The following is a 12970-nucleotide window of genomic DNA, read 5'->3' on the forward strand; positions in this document are numbered from 1 at the left end:
AACCCATTATATTCCATTAACACAGAGTGAAGAAGAAAAAGTTTTTTGAAAGCACCTAAACCCTCACCTGCAATGACCAACTCTGCCAAGCACCTACACCCCACTCCACCCCCAACACTACAAAACCCATTTAACCCGTTATTTTATGGCATCAGTGTGTGATTTAGGAAACATCAAGACACAAAATGATGGATGAATAGACTGACTATTGTTTACCGACTTGCATGCCTAAAGAGCGTGCGTGAAGGAAAACATCCTTTCATTTCAATTCTAACTAAAACATGTTCCAGAGGGATAGAGATAGGTGAAAGAGCACAATTTCATAAAGTGTGAGTAAAAAACAAAACACGTCATCCTTATTATAGAATGTCAAGACTAAGAGACACTTACGTTTTCTTTCTGGTCTATTCTCTTTTAGAAGGTAGTGTGAAATTTCACATCAGGGCCAACGCATCGGCTCACATTGTCAATTTTTCCATTTCCATGTCTTTACTGGCACAAGTTCTTCATCATCTTCAATTTCTTCTTCTTCTGAATCCCTCTTCTCTGTTTCGTTTTGTTTCTGTTTCTTCTCTTTACTCGTAGGGTACTCTGAATCCCAGTGTCCTTTCTCCCGACAGCGATATTAGGCATATTGACTTTTGTTTCTCTTTCTTAGACGAAGCAGGTATTCTGGAGACAAATACCCATTTACCTTTGCAGATATAGCAAACTTCATCAGCACTTACACACTTTCGTATGACTCTCATCAAATCAACGACCAAAAGAGTAAGTTTTGTTGCCACTTTCGCCTGTGAATTATCCTTTCGTATGACTTTTAGCAAATATTTGACCAGCAGGTCGATCTGTGCTGACTCTTCCATCTTCTTGATCGTTTGAGAGTGGAATGAATACTCTGACGCTAAGACACTCTCCCTATGTACAGGGACCTGCTGCGTATGAAGCCTAGTCAAATGTAATTTTGCAATAAGATGAAACGATTTCATTGATAAAGTAAAAGGCAATGACGTGCCGTGTCGCCTCACACAAGAGCTGAAGTGTTAGCTCAAATCCGTGTCAGCGATTTCGAAGACGACATAACTGAGCTTTCATCAATGTTCTCCACATATGCCACAAAACCACGAGTCCTGCTTCACGCCAAAAGAAATTTCGTTCAGTCCGTAAAATATAGTATCACATCTGAGAAACGCAAAAACGAACTTCCAGAAAACTGAGAACGACGACTTACACCTACAACGTAAATGTATGAGTTCAAGTAGTGCGTAAAACTTAGTCAAATTAAATTTTTATAGTCAAGACGAAACGATCTCTTTTCGAACAAGAAAGCAGACACCAAGCGACCATGGCGATCCGTGTCACACAACACTTTTCAAAATGTATATTATCAGAGGTTTGTTCTAGCGATCTGCACGGTTAAATTAAATGTTGATGTATTTTGCAATAAGACGGACACAATTTCCATGGGATCGCCCATGGTACGATTGTTCGTGCATTAGTTTAATTTTTAAAAATACTTTTTTATATAAATCGCCTATAGGATAGACTCAGTAAAGCATGGCCATTCTCGTCACTGTCTGAATAGCTACTCAAGTCAATTCGAAGCGAACGCGGTAAGAAAATAAGTATAGCCAATGAAATGGCTTACAACGGGTGATGCATTGTTTTGTTCTAGGACTGTGTGGCATAATAATCCCTATGTTCTTGCGTTGTTACCATTACAGTGCAGACAGACTGAAATGTGAACTTACAAGCCCTCTTTGTGTGTGTTGTACCATTTCTTCTTACCACATCAAAATACTGAGCGTCACAGTATTGGTTCGCGTTTTCAAGCTGACCATTTTTTTATATCTCACTTAAACATTTTAACATAAACACTCGGTTTGTATGAAGTAAAGAACCGAAAGTACGGTGAAACTCAAGGATGATGACCCAATCTGTCTGTCTATTGTATTTACTTAAGAAGAAATATGACCTCTAAAACACAAAGAGATACGGCAAGCATGATTAGATTAAACACAACGATATTTTCCTTCACGCCCGTGTAATTTAGAGTTTCAATCGTCTTTAAAGACAAACTTGGTCTCCTTTATTAGGGCTTGAAATAATAAAAAAAACTGAAAAATCTTAAGCACTTTGCTATAGATAATTTCATCAACAGACTAAACAACATAAATACCGTTACAACAATAAAAAGCCTTAAATCTTCTATCAAAAAGAAATGCATCAAAAAAATTAAAGATTAACGATAACTAACCAATGAAACCGAATTTAAGAAAGGCAATGACATGTGAAGAAATGCCTCTCACTTTGGAAAGGTAGGCGAATGTACTCTGTCATGCACCATCAACTTGAAAAAAAATTATAAACAGAGAGAAACCTGAATTCAAAATTCAGTTGTTTTTTTTTTCTTCAAAATTGTTTCGTTTCTTTTTTCTTCTTTTGGAACAAATCTAAGCACTAATATAGAGTGGAAAAGGGAAAATGCACATACAAGCTTTGATATTTCTGAAAAAATGACGGGATATTCCTAACGTTCATAACGACCTATATAGGCTTGGACTTGTCTGTGACTTATCCACAAAACAAGATGTACATATTTCTGGTCAAGCTGCAAGTGTGTGCGTGTTTTTGAAAATTGTAAAAATTGGATATACAATTTTCTCGTGACACTTATAAAGTGAAGAGTCTGTGCAAGTGTCAAAAGCCAAAGTCATATAAGTTTTGTATTTTGTACGGCTTGTAAAGATTTCCACTTTAGAAAATGTGAAGTATCACAAGTTTTTATCACAAACAGAAGTGGAACATAGGGGTTTGCAAGAAAGAAAATAACCCAGACAGTTGGTGTCATCAAGAGTGCTAGAGACGGTACCCGAACTTGCTTGCTTGCTTACTTGAATTAAAGTGATTTTCGCTCTAATGGAGCATGTACCACTGGTTTAATAACGCACCGCTTGATTTTTAATTACTTCTGGGGAAGGAAAGAGAGCCTCATCCCCCAGGCTTTTATGTACTCACAGACTATTTTTAAATTTAGCCACTTAGGTGTAGGACTAACTAGTCCTTAACAACCTGACTGAAAGGCTTTAAACATGAGTGGGAATTGTCTCACCACACACTCATTTTTCTGTCCGAGCGTGGTAAAGGAGGAAAAAGGTGCTCAGCAAGACAGACGTGGATGTTAAGTACTCACCAAAACGCTAGTCCGTATTTATTTCAAATCATGTCCCGTTTTTGCTAATGGACAATAAAAAGTACCAATAATGTGTTAACCACCTGTGCAATTAGTTCAAATCTAACGAGTCTGTTAAATTTCCTACTTCCTAACATATCTGTCTAATATTAGTACTTAGTGTACATACAAATAGCCATACTGATCTTATTTAAATTATGATGTCAAAGCGACATATAACAGTTTGGTCACTGTTAGGTTTAAAAAGTTAAGTTTGTTGCGGTGTTCCAATAGGTCAAGTTTGTTTCGAGAATAGTTTAGTCAAGGAGGGATACCAAGCCAAATATGGTTCCCTGTTTAATAATAAGCAATCTTTTGGAGCCCCAAAAAATCTGTTTTTTCTGTTAAAAGGTAACACGTCTCTCTTTTGCTTTCACGTTCTTTCCCGCACTCCTAGTCTCATGATTCTTGATATCAGGAAATGCGTAGCCATGATGGGCGGTAATGTAAGCAGCTGCTTCTACCAGTTGACTGAGGGGGTATCCAGTGTAGGCTTGTCTGTAGAATTAGGGAAGAAGTCTGACCCCTAATCCCCATTGAGAAGATCTTGGTTTAAAGGTGTCTAGAGATTTGTAGGCAACGTATTGTATGGCTCTAATAAACTGCCCTGCTTTGTTGACGTCATACAATGCTTGATCTAGCCCCATTTCGGTGTACTTTTCAACGAGGTCCAGCGTCCCCCTCCTCCTCCTCAACCGCCTCAATTTCCTCTTTTGGTTCTGATACTAATTCTTCAGTTGAGGTAGATAGTTTCAAATCCGGTGCTATGGTGTCTGTCGCTGTCATTGTTTTTGTGGTTGTTCTTTCAGCTGAGACTGCCTGTAGTATCGGAGTGAGAAAAGAACGTAGTGCCTCCGATAATTACATTTGAGTTTGCCATACCGTTTGTCTAACATAATTGGCCCTTTGTTTTGCCACCACTCTTTCCGGGGCGGGTTGTGTGTTAGGTATAGTCGGCTGTTGACTAGATGTTATTTGTGTTCTCGAGGTGGGTGGAGTGCTAACTGGCTAGGTCTGTATTTCTTGCTCCCGCTGCTGTTGCGTATATTTCTTCCGTCCACACCAAGTTCTGGGCCTAATTCTTTTAATTTCGTTGTACCCGAACTTACATTATCCATATCATCACCAACAAAAAGAAACGCACAGACCTAAAAGAAACACTCACTCACTTTTTACAGAACATTACTATTTTTAAAATTTTGATAAGCGACGGAAACGAACAACTTAGAGTCACACTTTCTAACCAAGACAAAGAAATCATGTGCTGATAGACTCACTTCTGTATTTTTTCCTCTAACTGAGTAACATGTCATAGGCAATGGAATGTTATTTCTTTTCGAGAGTATGGGGTAGCCCTGAATTTTTTTTTTATTTTTTTGGGAACTTGCAGCTATGGCGATCGCTTAGGTTATAAGATGGCGGCCTCCTCTGACGACGGGCTTTCTCACAGGATAAGGTCTGCTTCTTCGGAAAGAGAAGAAGAACTCTTTGGTGTCGATACAACTGTTGACAAAGCCTCTGTCAGGTTCATGCTGCTGCTGCTGTTGCTGCTCTCTCTGCTGTTTATGAAGTCTGTACTTCTCCGTCCATTCTTCTTTCTCCTTCTTGAATTCCTCCTTGAAGAGCTCTTCTTTCAGGTCTTCAGTGACTTTCAACATTATGATATTGTCTATCTCTTCAGGTCTAGGTATCAGACTTGTCATGACCCTATGCAAATTCACATAGGCTTCGTTCAACTTGGCTAATCTTGAGCACATCTTCGTAGGAAGATGAGTCGACAATGGATGGGCAGACTGGAGACTTCCCCGTTTTTATTTTCAAAGCGCGGACGTGAAGGAAATCATTACTACACGGTTTTTGAGTCGAACCGTTCAAATAGTGTTATGGGAGGGATAGAGAGAAGTCAAAGAGCATGAATCAGGATACCTATAGTTAAACAAACCACAAAGGCATTTTTTTCTTCAAAACACAACATTTTTATTCCAAATTACTTAACACTAACAAACAACTCTAACATTTTTTAACAATAATCCAACAATATAACATCAAACATTTTTTTCTAATCACAATTTTTTTTTCTTCAAATCACACATTATTTTGGACAGGTCTCACAACGTTGTGAATGAAATTGTGATTTTCACTGTTGGAAGTCATTAGGCCATTGATGGACACTACGTTTCCTAGTTAGAGACAAAAGATAAGCATACTGGTCACAAAACCATCGATCTACTTTCTCATCGTTTCTAGAAGAATGACGATCAAAATAAGTCACTATATGTTCTAAAGAATACCCCAGACTACGATGATGCAGAAAATACACACAATATTGTCCACACACCAAGGAATATGTGCCTTGTTATTTCACATTATTGAATCGTGTGGTCTGAGCATTTCTTCTCATAAAGTCAATGATATCGTCTTCCAAAGGGGGCAATCCGTAGGAATCGAAATATTCCACACATCCTTCTTGAGAAAAGTAGACGGCTACCCAGTGGGTTCCTGGGAGATGACTGTCGTCCGTGTTGATCACATAAGCTTGATGGTCTTGAGGTTTGCAATGAGGGAGTTCATCTTTAGCACAGACGACAGGATTCCAAGAAGCAGTGTACGAAGTGTGGTTCAAAAGGTAATAAAGTTCCCAGGTATCCATTTGTGTGTTGTTTTTTTCTTCACAGGTAATAATAAGTCATCAATTCGATCCTGACTTTTTGCTTGAAAATGTCTGAAAAGTAACCGTTTCTTCGCCTTGTCTCCCAACTCTGATCCAAGAGAGATTCGATGCGATGGATCTCTTGAGTTGTTAATGGAGGACAATAATGTTCACGCAAGCCTTTATACCACTGTTGTAACACGTCTTCTTCCGAGATGAGACTCCAAGCTTCGTCCAGATATTCGTCCAATTTTTCTTCTTGACTCAGCATCAGGCATTTATCGTGTTGAATTTGACTGGGATGATCGTTTTGACATCCATAGCAATCTTTCTTGATCAATTCCTTAATTTTTTTCTGTCAAGACTATAGCATAACAGGAAACTAAATGTGATTCTTGTTCTGGCTATCTAGACTTCATCATGATGACTTCTTCGTCTTTGTCTTGGGGTTCTCCTTCCTCAGGATCTTCACATTCCATGTCCAAAGAATCCCTACTATATAAACATTGATAAAAGTCTTCCATGACTTCTAATAGTGTAGAATGACTTCTCTCAAACTGTTGGTTTATATCGTATTGTCAAATTCAGCATATAGGATGACGTTCACCGTATTATCTGCGCGTAGATTTTCTGCAAACTTAAAATCCACACGCATCTGGCCGGATTTTATAGGGTGAAAATGTCCCTCGTCGCTGTCTTGACTTACAATTCGTTAGAGAACCGTTTTCGAAAATGGAGAGTTTCACTGTAACTTTCCGTTTGGAGAATGGAATATTTTGTCCCAGATCTTCTTTTATAGCAACGTTGACAGTGTCTTAATACGACTTACTGACGGGCAAATAGTGAGGATGTACAAATTCACGGTGTACGTGATAGGTGTTTGCACCTTCCTGGTCATTGTTTGTGGTATTATCCACTTTGAAAGGAATGACACGCAGTAACGGCACAGAGGTGTGTCCCACCAGGTTGTACTCCACCACATCGGAATACACAGAGATCAAATTAAGTCCTTGGTTCAGTTCTACCGGGTTTCCAAAAGCTCTGTAAAAATCCATATTACTGTTGATCTTGGGGCTGAAATTGTTTCCGACCATTTCTGCATGTCCACCCAAAATTTCAAACAAACTACCATTGAACCTGAGGGACAATGTGTCCGTATCTTGAAATTTGATCATGAGACGATGAGCCACTTTATGGTACTCAATCTTCACACTTTTTTTGGCTCTGTTCAGTGCTTTGCCAAAGGCTAAGTTGAACCTGTCCACAATAGTGTCCACCAAATGTTCACCACTAAAATAATAACCTGAAGGAATTTCCAAGGTGTAGATAATGAAGGCTGGATTGCTGGCTGGTCTTGTGTCCCCTAAAAACCCGATTTTATTGATTTCTTCCTCCAATTGGGCATTCAGGATTTCCACCTCGAAAGTGTTTTGCTTTTCGGTGATGTTTTTGATTTGTGTTGGGTGAATGATTTCCACTAAAGCCACTTCCCAATGGGCTTCGTGATCTAACTGGATGGTCTGAGGTAATTTGACCGTGTAACAGCACAACGTGTTCTTGGGAAACACCTCCATGGAACTGTCACTGGGTAAAGTTAAGTAAAATTGGTTGTTATTGCTCATAATTCCAGAGCTTTGTGGCTCTGCGAGGTGTTACTGGAAGTCAGAGGAGTGTCTCCGCCCAAAATGGGGTTATCGTTGAAGTGGTGACTGGCACTGACCCTGGACACAAGGTTCCCGTTGTTCCCGTTTGAGGAGAATTTCAGGGAGGGATTGGGAATCAGGTAACCGATGCAACTGCTCAATACAGTGGTCCACAATTGTTTGTCTCCTTGTTGCAAACTCAAATTGGCGATGGCTGCACCGATGACACAATACACCACGAAGGTTTGGCAGAAAAAGACGATTTGCGTTTTAGGCACACGTTCTCCACAACACACCCACAAGGGTTGTTTTCGTAAATCTTGCAGAGAAGAATTGGGTGAAGGAGTGATCGCAGTAGCTGAATCTGTGTGAAAGGGAATGATGGTCACTTCTTTTTATAGTCGATGACGTGCGAAGCGTCGATCCAAGAATGAAAACTGGGCGGATATCCTTTCCAACGTACTTTGACTTCTTTGACACGTCGTTTGCCCACTTTACGGTTTCTGCGTTTGACAATGCCTTTGATGTCGTACACGCCGTCTTTTTTGGTGACACGACTTGATTTGAAATAAGTACGGACTAGCGTTTTGGTGAGTACTTAACATCCACGTCTGTCTTGCTGAGCACCTTTTTCCTCCTTTACCACGCTCGGACAGAAAAATGAGTGTGTGGTGAGACAATTCCCACTCATGTTTAAAGCCTTTCAGTCAGGTTGTTAAGGACTAGTTAGTCCTACACCTAAGTGGCTAAATTTAAAAATAGTCTGTGAGTACATAAAAGCCTGGGGGATGAGGCTCTCTTTCCTTCCCCAGGAGTAATTAAAAATCAAGCGGTGCGTTATTAAACCAGTGGTACATGCTCCATTAGAGCGAAAATCACTTTAATTCAAGTAAGCAAGCAAGCAAGTTCGGGTACCGTCTCTAGCACTCTTGATGACACCAACTGTCTGGGTTATTTTCTTTCTTGCAAACCCCTATGTTCCACTTCTGTTTGTGATAAAAACTTGTGATACTTCACATTTTCTAAAGTGGAAATCTTTACAAGCCGTACAAAATACAAAACTTATATGACTTTGGCTTTTGACACTTGCACAGACTCTTCACTTTATAAGTGTCACGAGAAAATTGTATATCCAATTTTTACCATTTTCAAAAACACGCACACACTTGCAGCTTGACCAGAAATATGTACATCTTGTTTTGTGGATAAGTCACAGACAAGTCCAAGCATATATAGGTCGTTATGAACGTTAGGAATATCCCGTCATTTTTTCAGAAATATCAAAGCTTGTATGTGCATTTTCCCTTTTCCACTCTATATTAGTGCTTAGATTTGTTCCAAAAGAAGAAAAAAGAAACGAAACAATTTTGAAGAAAAAAAAAACAACTGAATTTTGAATTCAGGTTTCTCTCTGTTTATAATTTTTTTTCAAGTTGATGGTGCATGACAGAGTACATTCGCCTACCTTTCCAAAGTGAGAGGCATTTCTTCACATGTCATTGCCTTTCTTAAATTCGGTTTCATTGGTTAGTTATCGTTAATCTTTAATTTTTTTGATGCATTTCTTTTTGATAGAAGATTTAAGGCTTTTTATTGTTGTAACGGTATTTATGTTGTTTAGTCTGTTGATGAAATTATCTATAGCAAAGTGCTTAAGATTTTTCAGTTTTTTTATTATTTCAAGCCCTAATAAAGGAGACCAAGTTTGTCTTTAAAGACGATTGAAACTCTAAATTACACGGGCGTGAAGGAAAATATCGTTGTGTTTAATCTAATCATGCTTGCCGTATCTCTTTGTGTTTTAGAGGTCATATTTCTTCTTAAGTAAATACAATAGACAGACAGATTGGGTCATCATCCTTGAGTTTCACCGTACTTTCGGTTCTTTACTTCATACAAACCGAGTGTTTATGTTAAAATGTTTAAGTGAGATATAAAAAAATGGTCAGCTTGAAAACGCGAACCAATACTGTGACGCTCAGTATTTTGATGTGGTAAGAAGAAATGGTACAACACACACAAAGAGGGCTTGTAAGTTCACATTTCAGTCTGTCTGCACTGTAATGGTAACAACGCAAGAACATAGGGATTATTATGCCACACAGTCCTAGAACAAAACAATGCATCACCCGTTGTAAGCCATTTCATTGGCTATACTTATTTTCTTACCGCGTTCGCTTCGAATTGACTTGAGTAGCTATTCAGACAGTGACGAGAATGGCCATGCTTTACTGAGTCTATCCTATAGGCGATTTATATAAAAAAGTATTTTTAAAAATTAAACTAATGCACGAACAATCGTACCATGGGCGATCCCATGGAAATTGTGTCCGTCTTATTGCAAAATACATCAACATTTAATTTAACCGTGCAGATCGCTAGAACAAACCTCTGATAATATACATTTTGAAAAGTGTTGTGTGACACGGATCGCCATGGTCGCTTGGTGTCTGCTTTCTTGTTCGAAAAGAGATCGTTTCGTCTTGACTATAAAAATTTAATTTGACTAAGTTTTACGCACTACTTGAACTCATACATTTACGTTGTAGGTGTAAGTCGTCGTTCTCAGTTTTCTGGAAGTTCGTTTTTGCGTTTCTCAGATGTGATACTATATTTTACGGACTGAACGAAATTTCTTTTGGCGTGAAGCAGGACTCGTGGTTTTGTGGCATATGTGGAGAACATTGATGAAAGCTCAGTTATGTCGTCTTCGAAATCGCTGACACGGATTTGAGCTAACACTTCAGCTCTTGTGTGAGGCGACACGGCACGTCATTGCCTTTTACTTTATCAATGAAATCGTTTCATCTTATTGCAAAATTACATTTGACTAGGCTTCATACGCAGCAGGTCCCTGTACATAGGGAGAGTGTCTTAGCGTCAGAGTATTCATTCCACTCTCAAACGATCAAGAAGATGGAAGAGTCAGCACAGATCGACCTGCTGGTCAAATATTTGCTAAAAGTCATACGAAAGGATAATTCACAGGCGAAAGTGGCAACAAAACTTACTCTTTTGGTCGTTGATTTGATGAGAGTCATACGAAAGTGTGTAAGTGCTGATGAAGTTTGCTATATCTGCAAAGGTAAATGGGTATTTGTCTCCAGAATACCTGCTTCGTCTAAGAAAGAGAAACAAAAGTCAATATGCCTAATATCGCTGTCGGGAGAAAGGACACTGGGATTCAGAGTACCCTACGAGTAAAGAGAAGAAACAGAAACAAAACGAAACAGAGAAGAGGGATTCAGAAGAAGAAGAAATTGAAGATGATGAAGAACTTGTGCCAGTAAAGACATGGAAATGGAAAAATTGACAATGTGAGCCGATGCGTTGGCCCTGATGTGAAATTTCACACTACCTTCTAAAAGAGAATAGACCAGAAAGAAAACGTAAGTGTCTCTTAGTCTTGACATTCTATAATAAGGATGACGTGTTTTGTTTTTTACTCACACTTTATGAAATTGTGCTCTTTCACCTATCTCTATCCCTCTGGAACATGTTTTAGTTAGAATTGAAATGAAAGGATGTTTTCCTTCACGCACGCTCTTTAGGCATGCAAGTCGGTAAACAATAGTCAGTCTATTCATCCATCATTTTGTGTCTTGATGTTTCCTAAATCACACACTGATGCCATAAAATAACGGGTTAAATGGGTTTTGTAGTGTTGGGGGTGGAGTGGGGTGTAGGTGCTTGGCAGAGTTGGTCATTGCAGGTGAGGGTTTAGGTGCTTTCAAAAAACTTTTTCTTCTTCACTCTGTGTTAATGGAATATAATGGGTTATTTTCTTCATTCTATGTTGATAGCATATATAAAGGGTTATTTCTTCACTCCGTGTGGATCGTGTATAATGCTTTTCTTCTTCCCTCTGTGTGGTTAGTATATTATGGCTTTTTTCCTCTTCCCTCTTTGAGGATAGTGTATATTGGGTTATTTATTTCTTCTTCCCTCTGCGTAGATTGTAGATATGGGGTTTATTTTTTTTACATCTCACCTCCGTGTGGATAGTAGGTATGGGATTTGTATTCTTCCTCTTCCATGTGTAGATAGTATATTTGGGGTTAGTATTATTTCCCTTCTGTGTGGATAGTATATTTGGGGTTTGTTTTTTTCCTCTTCCCTGTGTGTGTGTGTGTGTGTGTGTGTGTGTGTGTGTATTCGCGTACGTTATGTAAATCGTATATTTGGTTGTTTTTTTCTTCTTCCTCCCGAGTGTAGATGGTATATTTGGGGTTTGTCCGCGTTAGCGACGTTGTGTGGATAGTATATTTGGGAATTGTATGCGTTCGGGTACGTTTGCATGGATAGTATATTTGGTTTTATTTTCCCTCCCTTCCGTGTGGATAGTATATTTTGAGTTTTTATGCGTTAGCGACGTTGTGTGGATAGTATATTTGGAGTTTGTATGCGTTCGCGTACGTTTGTGTGGATAGTATATTTGGGGTTTGTATGCGTTAGCGACGTTGTGTGGATAGATTCTTTGGGGTTTGTACGCGTTAGCGACGTTGTGTGGATAGTATATTTGGGGTTTGTATGCGTTCGCGTACGTTTGTGTGGATAGTATATTTGGGGTTTGTATGCGTTAGCGTACGTTTGTATGGATACTATATTTTAATTTTGGTTTATTCTTCGATCTGTTGTGTGTGTGTGTGTGTGTAAGAACGTCTGGATAGTATATTTGTTGGTTTTTTTCCTCTTCCCTCTGTAAATAGTATATTTTGGGTTTATTTTTTCTTCTTCCCTCTGTGGTGTGTGCGCGCGCGGGTGTGTGCGCGTGTGTGTGTGTGTGTGTGTATTGGTCTCTGTTTGTCCCTATAAAACTCCATTTATCCCTATCAAATACGTTCAACCTACCTACCTGCAGTAGCGCGTATTCAGGTCAGCCACTTGCGACACTGTTGACATTTATCCCCTAGTGTTCAGTACAGTGACGTCACTGACGCTGGAAATTTTAAGACTATAAATATGGACTTGGGGATTTCCACAGGTTGTAGCTATACATATGTACTAGAGTTCATAAACAGGAACGTCACTCAAGCTGAGGCTATAAAAAGATAGTGGGGTTTTCCAAAGGAATAACCCACAAGTTGTAGTATAAATAGATAGTGGGATTTCATATGAATTTTAGCTGATTATAGCTATAAATAGATACATGGGTGTTTATCCACGATCGTCACACAAGCTGATATTGTAAGTAGTTACTAATTTTATCCATTTTAGTCTAAACCATTGTTACTTAATTTTCGGGGATATGTTTATTTTCCTTTAAATGCTGGGACAATTTCGTCATTTTAGCGTTACTTTTAGTCACATCCATTTTGTCGTTGAGCATTTCCTTGATTATAGCTATTTATAGCATCATTACAATTATGCAAATTTTTTAACACCCCAGCAAGATTTCAGGTCTTGGTAATGCTTTATATATAAATCTCACGCTTGTACTAGTGTATG

The sequence above is a fragment of the Sinohyriopsis cumingii genome, chromosome 18, assembly GCF_028554795.1.
Source record: "Sinohyriopsis cumingii isolate HCF-2022 chromosome 18, ASM2855479v2, whole genome shotgun sequence".
NCBI lineage: Eukaryota > Metazoa > Mollusca > Bivalvia > Unionida > Unionidae > Sinohyriopsis > Sinohyriopsis cumingii.